A 20,826-nucleotide genomic window follows, 5' to 3' on the forward strand; every position below is an offset into this window, starting at 1 on the left:
TTTTTTCTCTTTAAAATGAGTCTGTACGAAAGAGCAAGAACATGGATCTGGGACATTATGCTACCCTCTTTGTCTGGCTAATTCTGTCACATTCTTAATACCTCATGATAGACATTTCTCTGCTGTGAGTTGCTTTCCAGTACCTCACAAGAATGGAATTAATCATGTAAGTGGAATTACTCACCACTATCAGAGGAAGCACCGGTGGGCACTCTGATTTCCTTCCTGTTAGATTCTGAGGGTTCTGGGCATCATCCATTCACTCACTGAGCTCTATCTCCGCCCTGTCTGCCCTGCTCTCATCCGTGAGGGTGTATGTCATCTACAGGACACCTTTCTCTCTGCTTTGCAGTTGGTTTTGGCCAATGTAAAGCACTGCACAAAAGCAGGAAAGGGGAAGATGGTAGATTCAGTGTAGTATTTATTTTCTTGTTCTTCTTCTTATAGGTTCACCCTGGGCTATGTGTGTCTCTCGATCAAAAGGCACTGCCCCTATCAAGGTTGCCCATCCCAAAACTCGCTTACAGGTTTCCAGTAATGGTTCCTCTCCTCATCTCTTCAACTCTGTGGAAGGCAATGGCTTTGAAATTACTGAACTTACTTCATTTTTCTCCTCTACCTTGTCCATAATTTTGTAAATAATACATTTATTAAACACAATTCAAATTTTCATCATATTTTGTTTAGAATTCTAACTAATCTACTTCATGATGACAGATTCTTCTAAACTTCATTCTATTTTGAGCACAGTGTGTGGAATGCATATGTTCAATAGATATTTCTTTGATGCGTAATATTAGTATTTTCTAGAAGTATTGATTAAATCAAAAATTAAAATTCAGATCTAGGGAAGGACAATTCTACTGACTACATATAACTTTAAAAACTTTATCTTTCATTTATTATTTTACCCTCTAGTTGTTTGTATTATTAAACTTCTGCAGATGAAAACACAAGCTGCCACATTTTTAAATAATAACTGTAGTTGAACCATGTTTGCATAGGTGGTAGGACTCTAGTTATTAAAGTTGTGTTTTCAATAGACTATTAGCATGCATTAGCAATTTCTAAAATATGTCCAGTATTGGTTTTATTATTGTTGCAATAACATAGCTATTTACAGTTGCTTTTTGATTACATATTAACTTCAGCCATGTCCTTCTACATAAAAGTGATGATACTTAGTGTTCAGTCTTTAAGCATAGCAAGTATAATAGATCTCAACATTCAGTAAACAATTTTGTATAAAAGTATCATTGTCTTCAAAATATTTAGGCTAATCAATAAATTCTAAAGGGTACATTACAGGGAAGAAAATGTCATTTCAGAGATTTTAAATGCACTGAAAATTTTCATATTGAAGATGTATGAAAAATAATGTCAGTGATACTTTATCTTTACCCCCTCTATATATATTGAACAAAAATTTGGATTGCTACTTTGATTAATTATTTGAATAGGAATTCATCACATGTGATAAATATGCTGGAGTATAATAAATACATAATAAACCATGGAAGGCTCTTCTACACATTTTTATGTGCCTATAGACCTCTGGAGCTTTCCACCCCCACTGCTATCTTAGGTTAAAATAACCTCAGCTGTCTCCTGGGTTATGATAACAGTCTTTTTTTCCTGCTTTCCATGTTTCTTTCAGTCTTGCCACACACACACTTTATTCTTGATGTGGTACCTAAGACAATACTTCAAAAGAACAAATTTAATCTTCTCACTTTGTTGCTTAAAATTCTGTAATGTTCCCCATAGGCTCAGGATAAAGTGCAAATTCCTAAGCTTTAAATATAAGATTATCTGTTTGTTGGCCCATGCTTAGCTCTAAAACCAATTATCTTTAATTTTTCTCAAGTATATCTCTTAGTGTTCCACAATTAGTATGTCCCTGCAGTTCTTCTAAAGAAATAGCTGGAAGATGTTGGCTCTTGTTACATGGAAAGAAAACCAAAATTAGAAGACACACAGACACCCAGTCTTACAAACTTTGTATTTTGCTGAGTAAGGAAATTAAGATATATATGTGTATATATAATATCTATTACTAGATATTAGAATGCTACCAAATTTTATACCAATTTCATTGTTAATAATCCTTGAACTCTGGAATTTTTTGTTTTTAAGATTTTGTCTGTGTGACTTGGTAATTTTATACATAATTATTATCCCTTTATCAAACATTTATATCTTGTTTTCTGTTATAAATCAGGTCAATAAGTAAAAGTTATAATCTTCAAATAATGCATTTTGAATGTATGTTGACTTTCTTCTTTGGATAAAGTTGCTTTGTTTTTGTTTTTGTTTTCTTATATGTTATCACATTCATCTCTATCTTTTGACAGAAGGCATTTATGGGAATACCAAAGACCCTGCCCTCCATCAAACACAGGCAGATAGAAAAACCTTGCTACCAATATCTAATACTTTTCTTCCTGTGGTTTATGAATTTCAAATTCTCAGTATTGGCCAAGTGGGTATTCTATTCGCAGGTGGTGGAGAGTTTAAAACAAATAAAGTGTTTCCTCACTATGCTTGGTTAAAAAGTCCAATGGCAAATCTCTACCTTGTTTACAGTAATAGCACTTTTTATTCTTAAGCTCCCAGCTTATTTTACCAGCACATGAGTTCCAGCTTCTTTTTTTCTTTTTTTTGTTGGTAGATAATTATTTTTTATTGAAGGGTAGTTGACACACAGTATTACATTAGTTTCAGGTGTACAACATACAAAGTTGTTACAATATTTTGACTATATTTCTTATGCTATGCATTACATCCACGTTACTTATTTATTTTACAATTGGAAGTCTGTACTTTTTTTTTTTTTAATTTTGAGAGGGCACCTCTCATGTTTATTGATCAAATGGTTGTTAACAACAATAAAATTCTGTATAGGGGAGTCAATGCTCAATGCACAATCATTAATCCACCCCAAGCCTAATTTCCATCAGTCTCCAATCATCTGAAGCATAATGAACAAGTTCTTACATGGAGAACAAATTCTTACTTAGTGAATAAGTTACATGGTGAACAGTACAAGGGCAGTCATCACAGAAACTTTCGGTTTAGATCATGCATTATGAACTATAAACAATCAGTTCAAATATGAATATTCGTTTGATTTTTATACTTGATTTATATGTGGATACCATATTTCTCTCTTTATTATTATTGTTTTTAACAAAATGCTGAAGTGGTAGGTAGATACAAGATAAAGGTAGAAAACATAGTTTAGTGTTGTAAGAAAGCAAATGTAGATGACCAGGTGTGTGCCTGTAGACTATGTGTTAATCCAAGCTAGACAAGGGCAATAAAACATCCACGTATGCAGAAGATTTCTCTCAGAACGGGGGGGGGGGTTCTAAGCCTCACCTCTGTTGATCCCCAATTTCTCACCTGATGGCCCCCCTGCGACTGTGCCTGTCTTAGATTGTTCCTCCCTTGAGGAAACTTGCCTGTCTCTGGCTAACCAGTCATCTTCCGGGGACATACAGGGAAATGTAAAGTTGGTAAGTGAGAGAGAAGCCTTATTGTTTGCAAACGTTAGCTTTTTACTTCTTTGCAGATTTATGCCCTGTGCCTTCTATGCCCAGCATTTGTCTTGAGGTATCTTTACCACTTGGAAGAATTACGATACTCAGTAAATATGATATGAGGCACGAATTCTATTTAAGGGTTGTAATTAGGAAGGAAGAAGAAAAGCTATAGAAGTAGCAGGCAGAAGAAAACATGGGAAGACTGATTATTTCTTTGACCTATCTTCTTGTAGAGTAACTTCAGCATGTATAGGTTTTAAACTACTAATTAAATTGTGCACACACATTAACATAATAGGAGTACAGTTACATAACCAAAGCAGACCTATAATTACTTAGCCATCTACAGTGAAACCAAGAAAACGAGTTAGGCAACTTAGGCATTTGTGGAAACTAATCTATGATATGGTGGATATTGTCCAACTGAACTTGAACAGTCTGAGAGAAATCAGACAAATTAAAACAACCCATTCCTGGGGACTGTTCACATCCCATATGTTCTTTTAACAGTAAATAGTCTGTAGTTGTAAGACTTTGGAGCGCTACAATTTGCACTTCTCCAAATTTTTGGTTGAGTTCCAACAGTATAGATCCAGTCAAATTTGTTGTTTTACTGTAGGCACAGGCCAGCTTAGATATCTCCTTCCTCATTCCCATGGCAAGTCCAGGAACTGGTGGGATGAGTGCATCTACACCTGTAGCAGTGCGTGGATATTTGTTGGGGTTTTTTGATGATCATCTTCTGGCATGAGTCTTCCAGAGAGTGCTGATGTTGGAAGTTCCTTTTCATATTGTATCTTAATTCATTTTCGGGGTAGCCAAATTAGCTTTGATCCTCTGTATAAAAACAAACAGACCCTTTGCCTACACCTTTATATGCCCTTTATACCACTGTCTAGAACTCATTGGCGGACACCACAAAGGAACTGCTTTTTTTTTTGTTGTTGTTATCATTAATCTACACTTACATGATGAATATTATGTTTACTAGGCCCTCCCCAAACCAGGTCTCCCCTATAAACCCCTTAACAGTCACTGTCCATCAGCATAGCAAAATGTTGTAGAAACACTACTTGCCTTCTCTGTGTTGTACAGCCCTCCCCTTTCTCCCACCCCACCATGCATGCTAATCTTAATACCCTCCTTCTTCTTCCCCCTGCCTTATCCCTCTCTACCCACCCTCCCCCCCAGTCCCTTTCCCTTTGGTAAATGTTAGTCCATTCTTGAGTTCTGTGATTCTGCTGCTGTTTTGTTCCTTCAGTTTTTCCTTTGTTCTTATACTCCACAGATAAGTGAAATCATTTGATATTTCTCTTTCTCTGCTTGGCTTATTTCACTGAGCATAATACCCTCCACTCCATTCATCTTGCTGCAAATGGTAGGATTTGTCCTTTTCTTATGGCTGAGTAGTATTCCATTGTGTATATGTACCACTTTCTTCTTTATCCATTCATCTATCGATGGACATTTAGGTTGCTTCCAATTCTTGGCTATTGTAAATAGTGCTGCGATAAACATAGGGGTGCATCGGTCTTTCTCAAAATTGATTGCTGCATTCTTAGGGTAAATTCCTAGGAGTGGAATTCCTGGGTCAAATGGTAAGTCTGTTTTGAGCATTTTGATGTACCTCCATACTGCTTTCCACAGTGGTTGAACTAATTTACATTCCCACCAGCAGTGTAGAAGGGTTCCTTTCTCCACAGCCTTGCCAACATTTGTTGTTGTTTGTCTTTTGGATGGCAGCCATCCTTACTGGTGTGAGTTGATACCTCATTGTAGTTTTAATTTGCATTTCTCTGTTAATTAGCGATGTGGAGCATCTTTTCATGTGTCTGTTGGCCATCTGTATTTCTTTTTTGGAGATCTGTCTGTTCAGTTCTGCCCATTTTTTAATTGGGTTATTTGTTTTTTGTTTGTTGAGGCATGTGAGCTCTTTATATATTCTGGACGTCAAGCCTTTATCAGATCTGTCATTTTCAGATATATTCCCCCATACTGACTTGTTCCTTTTTGTTCTATTGATGGTGTCTTTTGCTGTACAGAAGCTTTTCAGAATAATATAGTCCCACTTTTTCATTTTTGCTGTTGTTTTCCTTGCCCGGGGAGATATGTTCAAGAAGAGGTCACTCATGTTTATGTCTAAGAGGTTTTTGCCTACGTTTTTTTCCAAGAGTTTAATGGTTTCATGACTTACATTCAGGTCTTTGATCCATTTTGTGTTTACTTTTGTATATGGGGTTAGACAATGGTCCAGTTTCATTCTCCTACATGTAGCTGTCCAGTTTTGCCAGCACCATCTGTTGAAGAGACTGTCATTTCGCCATTGTATGTCCATGGCTCCTTTATCAAATATTAATTGACCATATATGTCTGGGTTAATGTCTGGATTCTCTAGTCTGTTCCATTGGTCTTTGGCTATGTTCTTGTGCCAGTACCAAATTGTCTTGATTACTATGGCTTTATAGTAGAGTTTGAAGTTGGGGAGTGAGATCCCCCTACTTTATTATTCTTTCTCAGGATTGCTTTGGCTATTCAGGGTTTTTGATGTTTCCATATGAATTTTTGAATTATTTGTTCCAGTTCATTGAAGAATGTTGCTGGTAGTTTCATAGGGATTGCATCAAATCTGTATATTGCTTTGGTCAGGATGGCCATTTTGACGATATTAATTCTTCCTAGCCACAAGCATGGGATGCGTTTCCATATGTTAGTGTCCCCTTTAATTTCTCTTAAGAGTGACTTGTAGTTTTCAGAGTATAAGTCTTTCACTTCTTTTGTTAGGTTTATTCCTAGGTACTTTATTTTTTTTGATGCAATTGTGAATGGAGTTGTTTGCCTGATTTCTCTTTCTGTTGGTTCATTGTTAGTGTATAGGAAAGCCACAGATTTCTGTGTGTTGATTTTGTATCCAGCAACTTTGCTGTATTCCGATATCAGTTCTAGTAGTTTTGGGGTGAAGTCTTTAGGGTTTTTTGTGTACAGTATCATGTCATCTGCAAATAGTGACAGTTTAACTTCTTTTTTACCAATCTGGATTCCTTGTATTTTTTTGTTTTGTCTGATTGCCTTGGCTAGGACGTCCAGTACTATGTTAAATAACAGTGGGGAGAGTGGTCATCCCTGTCTAGTTCCTGATCTCAGAGGAAAAGCTTTTAGCTTCCGCTGTTCAATATAATATGGGCTGTGGGTTTATCATAAATTACCTTTATTATGTTGAGGTACTTGCCCTCTATTCCCATTTTGCTGAGAGTTTTTATCATGAATGGATGTTGAACTTTGTCAAATGCTTTTTCAGCATCTATGGAGATGATCATGTGGCTTTTGTCTTTCTTTTTGTTGATATGGTGGATAATGTTGATGGAGTTTCGAATGTTGTACCATCCTTGCATCCCTGGGATGAATCCCACTTGGTCATGGTGTATGATCCTTTTGATGTATTTTTGAATTCAGTTTGCTAATATTTTGTTGAGTATTTTTGCATCTACGTTCATCAGGGATATTGGTATGTAGTTTTCTTTTTTGGTGGGGACTTTGCCTGGTTTTGGTATTAGGGTGATGTTAGCTTCATAGAGTGAGTTTGAGAGTATCCCCTCCTCTTCTATTTTTTGGAAAACTTTAAGGAGAATGGGTATTATGTCTTCTTCCCTGTATGTCTGATAAAATTCTGAGGTGAATCCATCTGGCCCGGTGGTTTTATTCTTTGGTAGTTTTTTGATTACCGCTACAATTTTATTGCTGGTAATTGGTCTGTTTAGTTTTTCTGTTTCTTTCTGGTTCAGTCTTGGAAGGTTGTATTTTTCTAGGAAGTTTTCCATTTCTCCTAGGTTTCCCAGCTTGTTAGCATATAGGTTTTCATAGTACTCTCTTATAATTCTTTGTATATCTGTGGGGTCTGTCGTGATTTTTCCTTTCTCGTTTCTGGTTTTGTTGATTTGTGTTGACTCTCTTTTCGTCTTAATAAGTCTGGCTAGAGGCTTATCTATTTTGTTCATTTTCTCGAAGAACCAGCTCTTGGTTTCATTGATTTTTGCTGTTATCTTATTCTTCTCAATTTTATTTATTTCTTCTCTGATCTTTATTATGTCCCTCCTTCTGCTGACCTTAGGCCTCATTTGTTCCTCTTTTTCCAATTTCGATAATTGTGACATTAGACCATTCATTTGGGATTGTTCTTCCTTTTTTAAATATGCCTGGATTGCTATATACTTTCCTCTTAAGACTGCTTTTGCTGTGTCCCACAGTAGTTGGGGCTTTGTGTTGTTGTTGTCATTTGTTTCCATATATTGGTGGATCTCCATTTTGATTTGGTCATTGATCCATTGATTATTAGGAGCGTGTTGTTAAGCCTCCATGTGTTTGTGAGCCTCTTTGCATTCTTTGTACAGTTTATTTCTTGTTTTATGCCTTTGTGGTCTGAAAAGTTGGTTGGTAGGATTTCAATCTTTTGGAATTTACTGAGGTGCTTTTTGTGGCCTAGTATGTGGTCTATTCTGGAGAATGTTCCATGTGCACTTGCGAAGAATGTGTATCCTGTTGCTTTTGGATGTAGAGTTCTGTAGATGTCTATTAGGTCCATCTGTTCTAGTGTGTTGTTCAGTGCTTCCGTGTCCTTACTTATTTTCTGTCTGGTGGATCTGTCCTTTGGAGTGAGTGGTGTGTTGAAGTCTCCTAGAATTAATGCATTGCATTCTATTTCCTCCTTTAGTTCTGTTAATATTTGTTTCAGGTATGTTGGTGCTCCTGTATTGGGTGCGTATATATTTATAATGGTTATATCCTCTTGTTGGACTGAGCCGTTTATCATTATGTAATATCCTTCTTTGTCTTTTGTTACTTTCTTTATTTTGAAGTCTGTTTTGTCTGATACCAGAACTGCAACACCTGCTTTCTTCTCTCTGTTGTTTGCATGAAATATCTCTTTCCATCCCTTGACTTTAAGTCTGTGCATGTCTTTGGGTTTGAGGTGAGTTTCTTGTAAGCAGCGTATGGATGGGTCTTGCTTTTTTATCCATTCTTTTACTCTGTGTCTTTTGATTGGTGCATTCAGTCCATTTACATTTAGGGTGATTATTGAAAGGTATGTACTTATTGCTATTGCAGGCTTTAAGTCTGTGGTTACCAAAGGTTCAGGGTTAGCTTCTTTACTATCTTACTGTCTAACTTAACTTGCTTGTTGAGCTATTATAAACGCGGTCTGATGATTCTTTATTTTTCTCCCTTCTTATTCCTCCTCCTCCCTTCTTCATATATTGTGTGTTTTGGTCTGTGCTCTTTTTAGGAGTGCTCCCATCTAGAGCAGTCCCTGTAGGATGCCCTGTAGAGGTGGTTTGTGGGAGGCAAATTCCCTCAACTTTTGCTTGTCTGGGAATTGCTTAATCCCTCCTTCATATTTAAATGATATTCGTGCTGGATACAGTAGTCTTGGTTCGAGCCCTTCTGTTTCATGCATTAAGTATATCATGCCATTCTCTTCTGGCTTGTAGGGTTTCTGTTGAGAAGTCTGATGATAGCCTGATGGGTTTTCCTTTGTAGGTAACCTTTTTTTTCTCTCTTGCTGCCTTTAATACTTTGTCCTTGTCTTTGATCTTTGCCATTTTAATTTTTATATGTCTTGGTGTTGCCCTCCTTTGATCCCTTTTCATGGGAGTTCTTTGTACCTCTGTGGTCTGAGAGGCTATTCTTCCCCTAGTTTGGGGAAGTTTTTGGCAATTATTTCTTCTAAGTCACTTTCTATCCCTTTTTCTCTCTCTTCTTCTTCTGGTACCCCTATAATGCGGATATTGTTCTGATTCGATTGGTCACTCATCTCTCTTAGAATTCTTTCATTCCTGGACATCCTTTTATCTCTCTCTGCATCAGCTTCTCTGCGTTCCTGTTCTCTGTTTTCTAGTCCATTAATGGTCTCTTGCATCTCATCCATTCTGTTTTGAAGTCCTTCCAGAGCTTTTTTTATTTCTGTATTCTCCTTCCTTAGTTCTTGCATATTTCTCTGCAAGTCCATCAGCATGGTTATGACTTTTGTTTTGAATTCTTTTTCAGGAAGACTGGTTAAATCTCTCTCCCCAGGTTCCTTCTCAGGGCTTTATCAGGGATGCTTCTCATCCCTTTAGGATGTAGCAGATGCCGAAGCTGTCTGGGTTAGTCTTGTCTGGATCATATTTTTTTGCCTTTTCATGTTGACAGGTGCTATTGACTGTCAGCTGGGAGGGCCAAAATTTTCACTTGCTACTGGCCTTTCTTTACTGGGACAACTGCGACCCCTAGTGGCTTGTTTTGGGTATTTGCGTGTAGACTGGGTGTTTGTGTCTTGCCCAGCCGGTATTAAGGAATTTCCCTTTTTGTGGGTGTGTTCTGCCTTAGGCTGCTTCTCTGCTTTCGCAGCGCCCGGAAGGTAATGGACAGGGAGGGGCTGTTTGGCTGTTTACCTCCATGAAGGGTCTCAGAGCTGTTGCCCAGGGGGTTAGTGCACCCGGTTTTGCCTGTAATTTCCAGCCACTGGGCTGTGGTCTGTGTTGTTTCCATCCAGCTGTTACGTCCCTGTCCCTTTAAGACTTTCAAAAAGCACTCACTTTTCTTTGGCACAGGGGCATCAGCTTCGGAACCTGCTCAGAGGTCTTGCTGCCCTGTTTCCCTAGTTTCCATCCCTCCACGAATGCACTGTGTCTGTGCTCTGGTGCGGGTGGCTGGGGCTGTGTGTTTAGCAGTCCTGGGCTCCCTCTCCTTCCTGCCAGGAGCTTGGGGGAGGTGTGCTCGCGTCCCGCCGGGCCGGGGCTTGTATCTTATCCCTTTCACCAGGCACTGGGCTCTCGCACGTGTGGATGTAGTCTGGCTGTTGTCCTGTGTCTTCTGGTCTCTCTTTTAGGATTAGTTGTATTTGTTGCATTTTCAAAAATATACATGTTTTTGGGAGGAGATTCCAACTGTCCTACTCACACCGCCATGTTGGCTCCTCCTTCCAGCTTCTTTTTTTAACCTACCCACACACAGTCTTTCTCAACTGTGCTGTGTGCCTGTGAATACTTCTCCAATTTATAAATGTCTCTTAGAATTAGCATCTCCCTGCTTTTAATATGTTTGACCACAATCAAATCTGGCAAGACAAAGAGGGAAATAGGTTTAACAATAAATCTAATCAACTGGTTCTGTAAAGCCCTGCACATGGTTGATCTTGATCATTGATATGAGCTATTAGTGCATATTTACTGAAAAATCTCAAGAGTTCATTTTATAGGCATTTGAAAGAAAAGCACAATCTACATTCCAAGAGTATTTATAGAAAATGGAAAATAAAAACTAGCTTTCATTTTCCAAGAATCATTCCCTCTGAAAAATTTTGCTATAATTAGGCGTTATTTTCTATTTCTCTTAGTTACTCAGCCAGAATACACAGCGTAGAACCAATACAAATATTTAAGATATAAAATTGTGTTGTTATATGGTGAGTTGAATTTAATTGTCATATTTTTATTTCTGAAGTAATAAATGATAATCTGGACCAAAAAAATAGAAACCTCAAAGAACAAATCACCACTAATACCTTTAAAATCATTTTCCCCTTGCTATCTTTCCTGTGGTTTTCAAAGTGTGTGAATCTGCCTTTAATGTTCTACATGCCATCCCTGTATGATACTTCACTCTTTGTAAAAAATGTTGTGGAGAAAGAAATCATATTTGTCAAAAGAGCAGAATGTTGAGGGGATACGTAAGTTTTTCATTTTTGTCCTAATTAACTCTGTAACCCACTTCCAAATACAACCACATTACATTTGATTTTTTTTACTTATTATATATGTATATTTTTTGCTTGACTATTATGAGGCATAGAGCTAAAATCTATCAGGTACCTGTGTTTGCATGTAAATGTCTTCTTTGCTTGATCCTAATTTGATATCTTGAGGATATAGTGTGAAAACAATGTAGCCTATGTCTGAAACACAGAAAAAATGTGTTTCTCCATAGCAATACATGTCAAGGGGAAGTTCAAAGGTCTTTGAGTCCCAAATGAAACTCAAGTCTCCAAAAATGCCACCAGATTCTTTGACAGTAGTGTTGAAATCTCCACTGACACATTTGTAGGTTTCCTACCTTGTTATGCCCTCAAAGAGACTTTATTCCTGGTTTTGAACTTCTTGCAGGAAAATAATGTTTATTCCAGTAGAGAGATTATCATGTGCCAAGTATCAAATAACAAGTTTCAATAGTCCCATTCCAAATGATGATCACTTGGAATCAAGAATGAAAGAGCAGAGCTCACTCTCTCGCCACTGCTGTCAAAGATAAGAAGCTTTCATAAGGAGCCTCAAATGTGCAATATACTCACAGTCAAGTTCCATATTTATGACTATCAATTTCTTCTATTGGTATGTATTAGACCATAGTCATCAGCTCTGATATTGAGGTCATCCTCAGACTGAGCATAGCTTAAAGCTTTACTGAATTATTGGATGATTTAGTTTCTGCTGGAAGCAGCTGTGGAATTGATTCTTGCAGCTGATCCTGAATGTTCATGGTTGACAACGGATGCTCTACCACATTTACGTGAGCCCCTAGCATGTCAGTCTGAGCATAACCGCAACCACTCATAGGTGTTTCTTCTTTTTTCCCCTTTCCTGCCATCGCTTAAAAGCTTTGTGTTATTTTAAAATGTGATTACTCTACTGGGGCAAATATATAAATGTTGGGCTGGTGCAGAATTTCATATTATGCTTGACATACATCTCTTAAAACTATACCAGATGCATGATGTTCAGTAAAAAAGCTATCATGATGATGATTACTTCATCCTTTTTCAGGTTTGTGTGAACATGTAATTATGATTCCTAAGTTTTTCAAGATTATACAGCATTATATTCCTTTCTTGTAAGGCTGAATTTGTTTTTCAGTTTAGTATTACCTGGAATTTGATGAGTCTATATGATGTTACTATTGCAGGTTAGGGAAAACAGTAGGTATAATGAGGCTTGACTGTGTGCACTTCTAGAAGATACCAGTCTATGCACTCTATCAGCTGACATTACCCTCACATCCACTTCCTTCTGGCCACCTATGTGCCACTCATCTCTGCAGAGAAGGCCAAGAGCAGCTGTCAGTGACAGAGGTCACCAATGCCTACGTTGAGCCTGCCAACTGGATGGTGAAGTGTGATCCCCCTCATGGTGAGTACATATCCTGCTACCTGTTGTACTGTGGCAATGTGGTGCCTAAGGATGTCAACACTGCCATCGCTACCATCAAGACCAAATGCAATATTCAACTCATGAATGGTGCCCCACGGACTTCAAGGTTGGCCTCAAGTACTAGCCACCCACTATGGTGCCTGGGGGTGACCTGGCCAAGGAGCACTGTGTGTTGTGTTGTGATGCGGAGCAACATAACCACCATCACTGAGGGCTGGGCCCACCTGTACCTCAAGCTTGACCTGATGTGTGCCAGGAGAGCATTCGTGCACTGCTGCATGGGCGGGGTATGGAGGAGGTGAGTTCTCCAAGCCCAGGGGGATATGGTTGCCCTGGAGAAAGATTATGAGGAAGTAGGTATCAACTCCTATGAGGATGAGGAGGAGGGAGAAGAATAGAATAACTGCTCAGAGTCCACTCCTATGATTATTGCGAAATCCTTTAGAATTAAATGCTTTCCTTGCACAGTAAAAATAAATAAATAAATCTATATCCACCTCCTAATATAATTAGAACAACGTGGGATACTAAAGCTTTTGTCATAATAGATGGATTTGTTCTTCCTCTTTTGGGTTAGAAACATACATTGTTGTAACTAGTTCAGGCATTAAAATTTAAACAGTAATCATCTATGCAGTTTGTTAGTTGTATTAAACAAATAAAAATTTAGACAGTTCAGTTCTTTCACATTTGAGATGAAGAACCTAAGGCTTACTAGATAAAGCAACTTGTCTGAACTCACTCTGTCAGGGACAGAGCAGGTGTCCAGGAAATTTTCAAACTAAATTTTCCTTCCATAAAAGTTGTTTTGTCATTATGTTTCTTTCTTGTCAGTAAGTGAGTGTGTCTGGTGATGGTGGTGGGGAGTAACATATATTACATAGTTTTTCTAAAACTGTATTTCCTAGCATAAATCTATAATTTAGCCACAAAAAAGGAAAAAATTATTTTCTAGCATTTTCTTAAATATACTTCTACTTCTTTCCCAAATGCTCAAAAAGCCCTGTCAACTTCCATTACCTTCAAATATAAGAATGAATTTCCCATTGCATTATTACAGAAAACATATTGTCATAGAGCTTCTGATTACTGGTTTTCACATACAAAGTTCCTTCTGACTCTTTGTAAAAAACATCATCAACGGCATTTTAGAAGCTGCAAGCTAGCATTAATTCTGCATAAGTATGTAGTAATCTCATGGTTGAGACAATGTAGAAAGGCAGCATAGGAGTTTAAACAAAAGAAATCTATTTTCTCTTTAGTTTCATTACTATATTTTATTTCAAATGAGGATAGATATCAGGAAAATTTATTTTCCAAAATCTTTTCACAGATGTCTATGCCTGAGAACTTTAATTATAATATTTTAGCAATCTTATAATCAACTGAGTCCTAGAATGAGACCACTACAGTACAAAGATTAAATATTCCACAACAGAAGCGATTATCAGTTTCACACAATGTACAATTTCAAATTATTTAACTTGTAATACTATTTTCTTCTCTACTTCACCAAGAAGCTGAGAAGCTGCTTTGAGATTCATTTATATTCAGTAAACAAAATGAAATCTCTTTCTGTCATTGCTCCCGTCCTCAAAGAATGAAAGAATGTGGCAGAGATTAATGGTCATGATTAACTCCCTACAGGTTGTGGTTTCATGCCCCAGTGATTATTCTGTCTTTATTCTGCATGAGATGCTCCTAGATCCGCATACACTTTCAGACAGAAAGCCAGACAAGACCAAAAGGTCAAGCTGCTCAGTAGCTTGATATTCCCTCATTTTGGCAGGCACACGCATGGAAAATCCACTGCAATTACATAATTAAAGTGTTATCATGGATATATTGGGTTATGCCTTAGAGTCCATCATGAAGAATAATAGGCTGGAATCAAGAGATGAAAGTACCATTCCCTTTAAAACATCCAGCATGTCCACCTGACTAATACATTGCACAACTAGCCACGATCAGTTTGACTAGAAGTAGTTTTGAAATCAGCTCTCACTCATTACACTCTCCCATTCTTATTTTAGATCATTTTGTTTTGTGAATTGTGGATTTTGAATTTCTGCCCATTTACGTTCACATTTGTTTATGTTATATTTTCAGAGAATTGGACATTTTGTCCACCAATGTTTCTGCACTTTTCTCTGTTTTAACAAGGAAAGTCATAATTCTATGAATTTATCAATGAAAAGAGAAGGCATATTCTCTACTACAAGAGAGAATATCCCCAAATTAAATTCTCCAGAACATGAGAAGATTAATGTCTATGCTTTATTAAGAAAACCTAAAAATTTAAAATAAGCCTTTTCTTAAACTTTCCCCAATCCTTCAAATGTAGTTTTGCTGAATATTATTTCACATTCCTTGGATGTATGGGACATTAAAGGGTAGTTCCCCAAAACTTTCAGTTGCTGTAGTCAAACATAAGTAGAATTAATGCCACAGAGAAGATACACAAAAATATTTCACAAAGGTAGAAACTTTGAAAAATTTTTCTTATATACTTTCATTCTTCAATTTTTTTTTTCTCTCTAAAGTTGTTTTCCACATGTCAGAACGAGTATTTGGCATTGGTTTCATTTTGACTATTGGCTTTAGTGCCACTGTTATTCTAGATGCTCAGAATTTGATTAAGATATTTAATTTTTCATATTTTACAGCTATATTTTTTACACTCTAAGAGCTTAATACTTCATTCATGTTGCATCAGTAAGTTTTCTATTTCTATCAGTTCTCCATTATAGAATGTTTTTATAAATCATAATTTATAGGAACATACGTTTTGTCATATCTATAAATGTGTCAAAGTACTAATTTGCATAAGACAGTATAGTTTCACTATATATGTAAAATTTAAGATTTAAGTACTCAATGTATTCAATACAGTTTTTTTAAGAAAGCATATTAACATTGTTATAAGACTTACTACTAAAGTGATTGAAATATACCTCTGTTCTATAATCATTATTATATTATAATCATAAAGATTTTGTTGCCATTTAGTATAAATGCACACATTTTTGGAAAAATAGCTGATGCATTATTTAACTCCTTTTTAACTTATTCCTGAACTTCCTAGTTACAAAGAAAAACAAAAGTTGAGACCCAGGATGATTTTCAGATGCATTTGAGTCATTCTTTTTCATCTTAAGGAGGAAGTAACCCTCCGAGGTTGGGTGGAAAGTCAAATTGGAACTCATCGAGAAGCTTCAGTCTTAAACATTTGGAGTTGATTTGATAGCATGATTCCTAAGCTATTCAAAATACCATTGTCTTGGTTGTAAATATAACCTAAAGGGTCATTCCACAGAGCTTTGAAATTCTGACTGGGCATAAGGTAAATAGTGGGAAAGACTACTGCAAACTACTACCTGATATCAGAAATAAAGCCACAATGGGGCTGATTTAAACAAATAGAAAGCAAACGTTGATTGTAGAATGGAATATTGTTCAGTGTTCACATTTTCTAAAAGGGCCTATTTCCATACTTATCTATGGATATTATTATGATTTTAAATTAAATATTTACTGGTAACTGCCAGTAGAATTATATGTGTGTATACATACTTAATGCACATATAAATGTATATAAATAGCTACACACTCTAAAACAAATCAGAAAAATGCAGCTAAAGGAGGTGTTAAAAGTTTAAGTATGTTAAGGAAAGCATTAAATTAGCATTAATACTAGATAATTGTGCTAGATACTGGACATGTACTAACCTTGTGTGAAATGCTAGTTGAGTTACAAAGTGAGTTAGCTGAAGTATTCATTCAATTCTATTTTAAACCTCTTTGGGCGAGATAAATACTTGTGAATAAAGTGGGCACAGCATGTAATTTTGTTCCATGTTTCATTTCTTTTTCTGGCCAAAAATCAGGTATGGTTAAATCTCATGTAATGTATTCTCTTCTCCACCATTCATTCATTCCCAGCATTAATTTATTAGCAGTTCAAAAGTTAATCATACTTATAGCCTCCACATCCAACAGTGAGATCGTACATGTATGGGCAAGTGGGAAAGACAGCACGAATGTTCCATGAGTAGTAGTAGGCAAAAGTCGAGGAAGCAATAAAGGTTGAGTCATTAGCCAAGTGATCTTCAGGAGATCACCTTAGCCTCCTAAAGCATTGTGCTAGGTGGTAAGAGGGTAATGAAACATCATATAATCTTGTTCTCTTCTGGGCATTTTCCCATAACACAAAAAATGTGTTGAAGAAATTAGACATTTTTGAGCAAAATTTTACTTATAAATTATCAACTCTGTGATGGTTTACTATAATATTGTAGGAGGAAGAGAAATCCTTGAGATAGCCAAAGCCTAGTGCACAACAGGTCTGTGAGAGACTAGTACCACTTCAAAGGATAAGAGGGAGGATAGTGAGTCTGCCTCCCACACAGCAAGTGGTTACTCAGAAAGGGGAGCAAAGCAGCTCTCCCCACTTCCTGGGGTTTTTTGCAGATTTAGAACCATTTAGACCACCAAAGGCTCCAACTCGCTTTTTTCATGCAGAAGGAAGCGTTTTCATCTGCATGTCCCTCCCCAATATCATCTACAGCCCTACAATCAAAAATCATATGAATTTGAAGCAGAATGAAGCCCAAACCACTACATGATCCCCCTTGAGTTTCCTGAACTGTTAAGTTGTAACCACCCAAGTTACTCTCTTGCCACTCTGTTTTCTCCTATCATCTTCCTCTAAGTTGAGAGGCTTCTTTGAAATGTTCCATATGGTAATAAGGTGCAGTGGCGTAGGCTGACTCAGTTTTACCAAGCTCCTCCTGGAACTCCCATTATTATTACCATTTCCTGGTGGCTCCTAGGAAGCACTAATTTCCAGGTGCTGCTCAGGATACATAATCAAACTTTAGGAAAGTTTACTCCCACCAAACACTTGTCTCATATTTCTCTTAGCTGTTTCCTTACTGGTATTCTCTAATTCCAAACTCTTGGAGGAACAATGAATATGTTTATTAAATATTGAATCAGTTGATAGAAGGGCTTTGCTGTACCCAGTGAGATATGAAGTAGAGCAGAGAACTAGTGGCATGGGGTTCTTTCTGAGAATGGTTTTACTGCCAACAGGTTCAGTTAGTCTTTAATGGCAGAAAAGAAAAAGTTAGAAACTTGTCCAATATTTAAAAATTGAAAAATATAATTTAACCCCTGTTGATTTTTTCTGGTATTTTGTTTTATTTATCCCTTCTCCTTATTTAAATTAAAACTTAAGAAAAGGTTTTGTTTTTCATCCAGAAATAGTGTAACATTCTGAAGTCTATTTAAAATATTGCTTTTTAATGAAAAGGAAATCATGTATATTATGATAAACAGATGATCATTCAAAGGAAGTCAGATGTATTATTTTATCGAATTGTAAAATGATAGGAAAAAATTAATCCAGATAGTTCTCATGGTCTCTGAAGAAAGTTCAATAGATTCTTTAAACAGAGCCACAGAAACTATGAAGTAGGGAGTCCCAGCTACCTGTGGATAACGGAGACTTAAATAGGTATTTAGGTTTTTACACAGTAAGTTACTGAGAAATTTTCTTGATTCTAATTCCCTTCCACTGAAGAAGTAGTTTGAACACTGGGCATATAATAGCATCATACAAGATCTTTTAATGTTTTTCTTCACATTGTTTTTCTGATTAGATTATGTATCAGCAGTCCTTTAAGATTTGTAGGTGTTTCTAATATGCAAGCAGGGTTGTAAAACATTGTTACAAGTGAGGAAGTCTCTGTGGATGTTAGGGACTAAACCACCTCTCTATAATAAATTGATTAGCTTTATTCCTCCAGTTTTGAGTACTATCTGTGACAAACCCTCCATGTTGCAGTGCTTAGGAGAAATGTATAAATGAGTCTTGATTTATATTTTCCATCAGAATTATTGGAATTTGCCAACCCAGAATCTATCCTGAACATGAATGGTGGCCTTTCTGATAGAGGATAAGTGTGTCTTCTTTGAAATACATTTTATTAATCTATGAAAGCATAGTGGTTCTTCTGAAATAGTATGCATTATAGAAATCCTCTCATTAATAAAAATGTTTCACTACTAGAAAAAAGTGGAAGCCTAGGGATTAGGTACTAGATAACTTCAAATTCACAATATATCTTTGTTCCTGAGTTTCGATTAAAAAGGATTTTCTAAGCGACAAATACATATTTTAAAAATTAAACATCACCATGAAAATCCAATATTTGAGCAAATATTGCCTTTATTCATAACTGTGATGGGATTTTATTTTTTCTCACTAGTGTTACAGGTCTTTGACATATTCAGTATTGACATCCTCACCATCTCTTTTTTTTAAAACAGCAGAATGCCATTCAAACTGGAAGCTATATTTTCCCAACCTTCATTTTTTCCTCTAAACAAAAACTGCTTCCCAATCGCTTAGGTTTTATAGTCAATAAATTAATTCAGGCTAATATAAACAACATTCTCCAACTAATAATTGGTTATTACATTACAGAAAAGCAGTCAGATAATTTCTGTAGGGTAAATTTCTTTAATCAGCATATAGATAAGGACTTCCATGTTTGTTCATAAGGATAACTGCTGTAAGAATTGCCCTCATGCAGTAAAAAATAAAACTGGAAAACCAGAGAAAATATATGAAACAATAGGTTTAGACATTGCACAATAAACAGCACAGGACTGTGGTCCTTAAGGAAAAAGAAACAAATAAGGAGAGGTAATTTCCAGGATGCAGTGTAAGCAGTAGAAAACATAATACAGCCCAATTTTCTGGCTGAGTTAAGGAGACAGACATTCAAATTTGGAAAGGTAAAGGAGGCTAGAATTTATGGGGACAAAGATGCTGCACAGAAACCTCCAAAAATATTCAATTTAGTCTGAGAGGAAATCAGTGAAAGGTAAGAAAACCATGAGGGATCAGATCAGTAGGCAAATCATTTCCCAGAGCCAGGAATCCTTTATGACACTAGCAGTCAGAAGGGAAAGGCCTCTATCACATGGAAGAGTGGGGAGGTTGCTCATAAGGGCTTTACATGATAAGTAAATTCTTTCCCTCCCAGCAAAATCTATTCTTCTCACCCTAATCCCTGGCACTGGTTGTATGGCAAAAGGTTATGGTTATATGGCAAAAGGACTTTACAGGTGGAATTAAGTTGCCAGACTTTAAAATAGGGAGATTAGCCTGGATTATCCTGGTAGACAAAATGTAATCGCATGGGTCCTCAAAAGTGGAAAAAGCAGAACAATAGAGACGTGGCTGCAGAAGAAGCAGGAGAGATCTGAAGCAGGATGAACTTTCAACTACCATTACTGGCTTCTAAAAGCTAAAACCAATCCTCAGCTGCCATCAGTAAATTAACCTGAACCTCAGTCCTACAACCAGAAGGAATTGAATTCTGCCAACAGAATGAAAGAATAAGGAAACAGTTTTTCTCTGATATATTCTGTTGAGATTTAGTAATATATTTAGCAATAAGTGGTTGTTATTGAAGATTGTTTTCTTAATCCATGTATTTTTTTGATAGTATATTTTTTACAATTTTTTCACCCCAAGTGAAAAACACACAATGAGAAAATACTATTGTTGCCAGGGAGTTCTGATCATACAAAAGCAGACAATAGTCATAGCAAAGGGCAAACCTTAAGAACCAAATAATGAAATATTTGTTAATGCATATTTGCAGTAAGATAATACAAAAAGTCCAGAAGTTACATATTGATGATATGCTATATAATTTGCTGTACAGATTCATTAATATATTTTAGACCACAAACAGAAGGAAGAAGAATACGCAGTAATTAAATGCTTATAAAATATGACATAGGATTTAAAAAACTCCAGGCTACTTATTTCCATAAAGAAAGACCTATGGCTAATTTTGATAAAACTCTTAAAGTTTTGACTACTTTTCTTTCTTTCTTCTTTCATTCCTTCTTTTCTTTGTCTTTTTTTCCTATTGCAGAGAATGTAAGTGCTTGTTCTAATGCTCTACAGTGAATGAAAAGTTACTGACAGCATGATGAAGGTGGCCGGTGGGATACAAAAAGAAAAAATTTCGAATTAAGGGCCAATCTGTTTAGAGCAAAGTCATCAAGACAGTCTGAACAAC

At 36.5% G+C, this 20,826-nt stretch overlaps 1 protein-coding gene and 1 pseudogene across 1 annotated transcript in view; both read left to right on the forward strand.

Moving 5' to 3' along the window:
- Positions 1-20,826, forward strand: part of CDH18 (cadherin 18) — a 1,060,019-nt gene that overhangs the window by 25,465 nt on the left and 1,013,728 nt on the right. The window lies entirely within an intron of this gene.
- Positions 12,557-13,119, forward strand: LOC118918191 (tubulin alpha-4A chain-like; annotated as a pseudogene).

This window comes from Manis pentadactyla, chromosome 2, assembly GCF_030020395.1.
Source record: "Manis pentadactyla isolate mManPen7 chromosome 2, mManPen7.hap1, whole genome shotgun sequence".
Lineage (NCBI taxonomy): Eukaryota > Metazoa > Chordata > Mammalia > Pholidota > Manidae > Manis > Manis pentadactyla.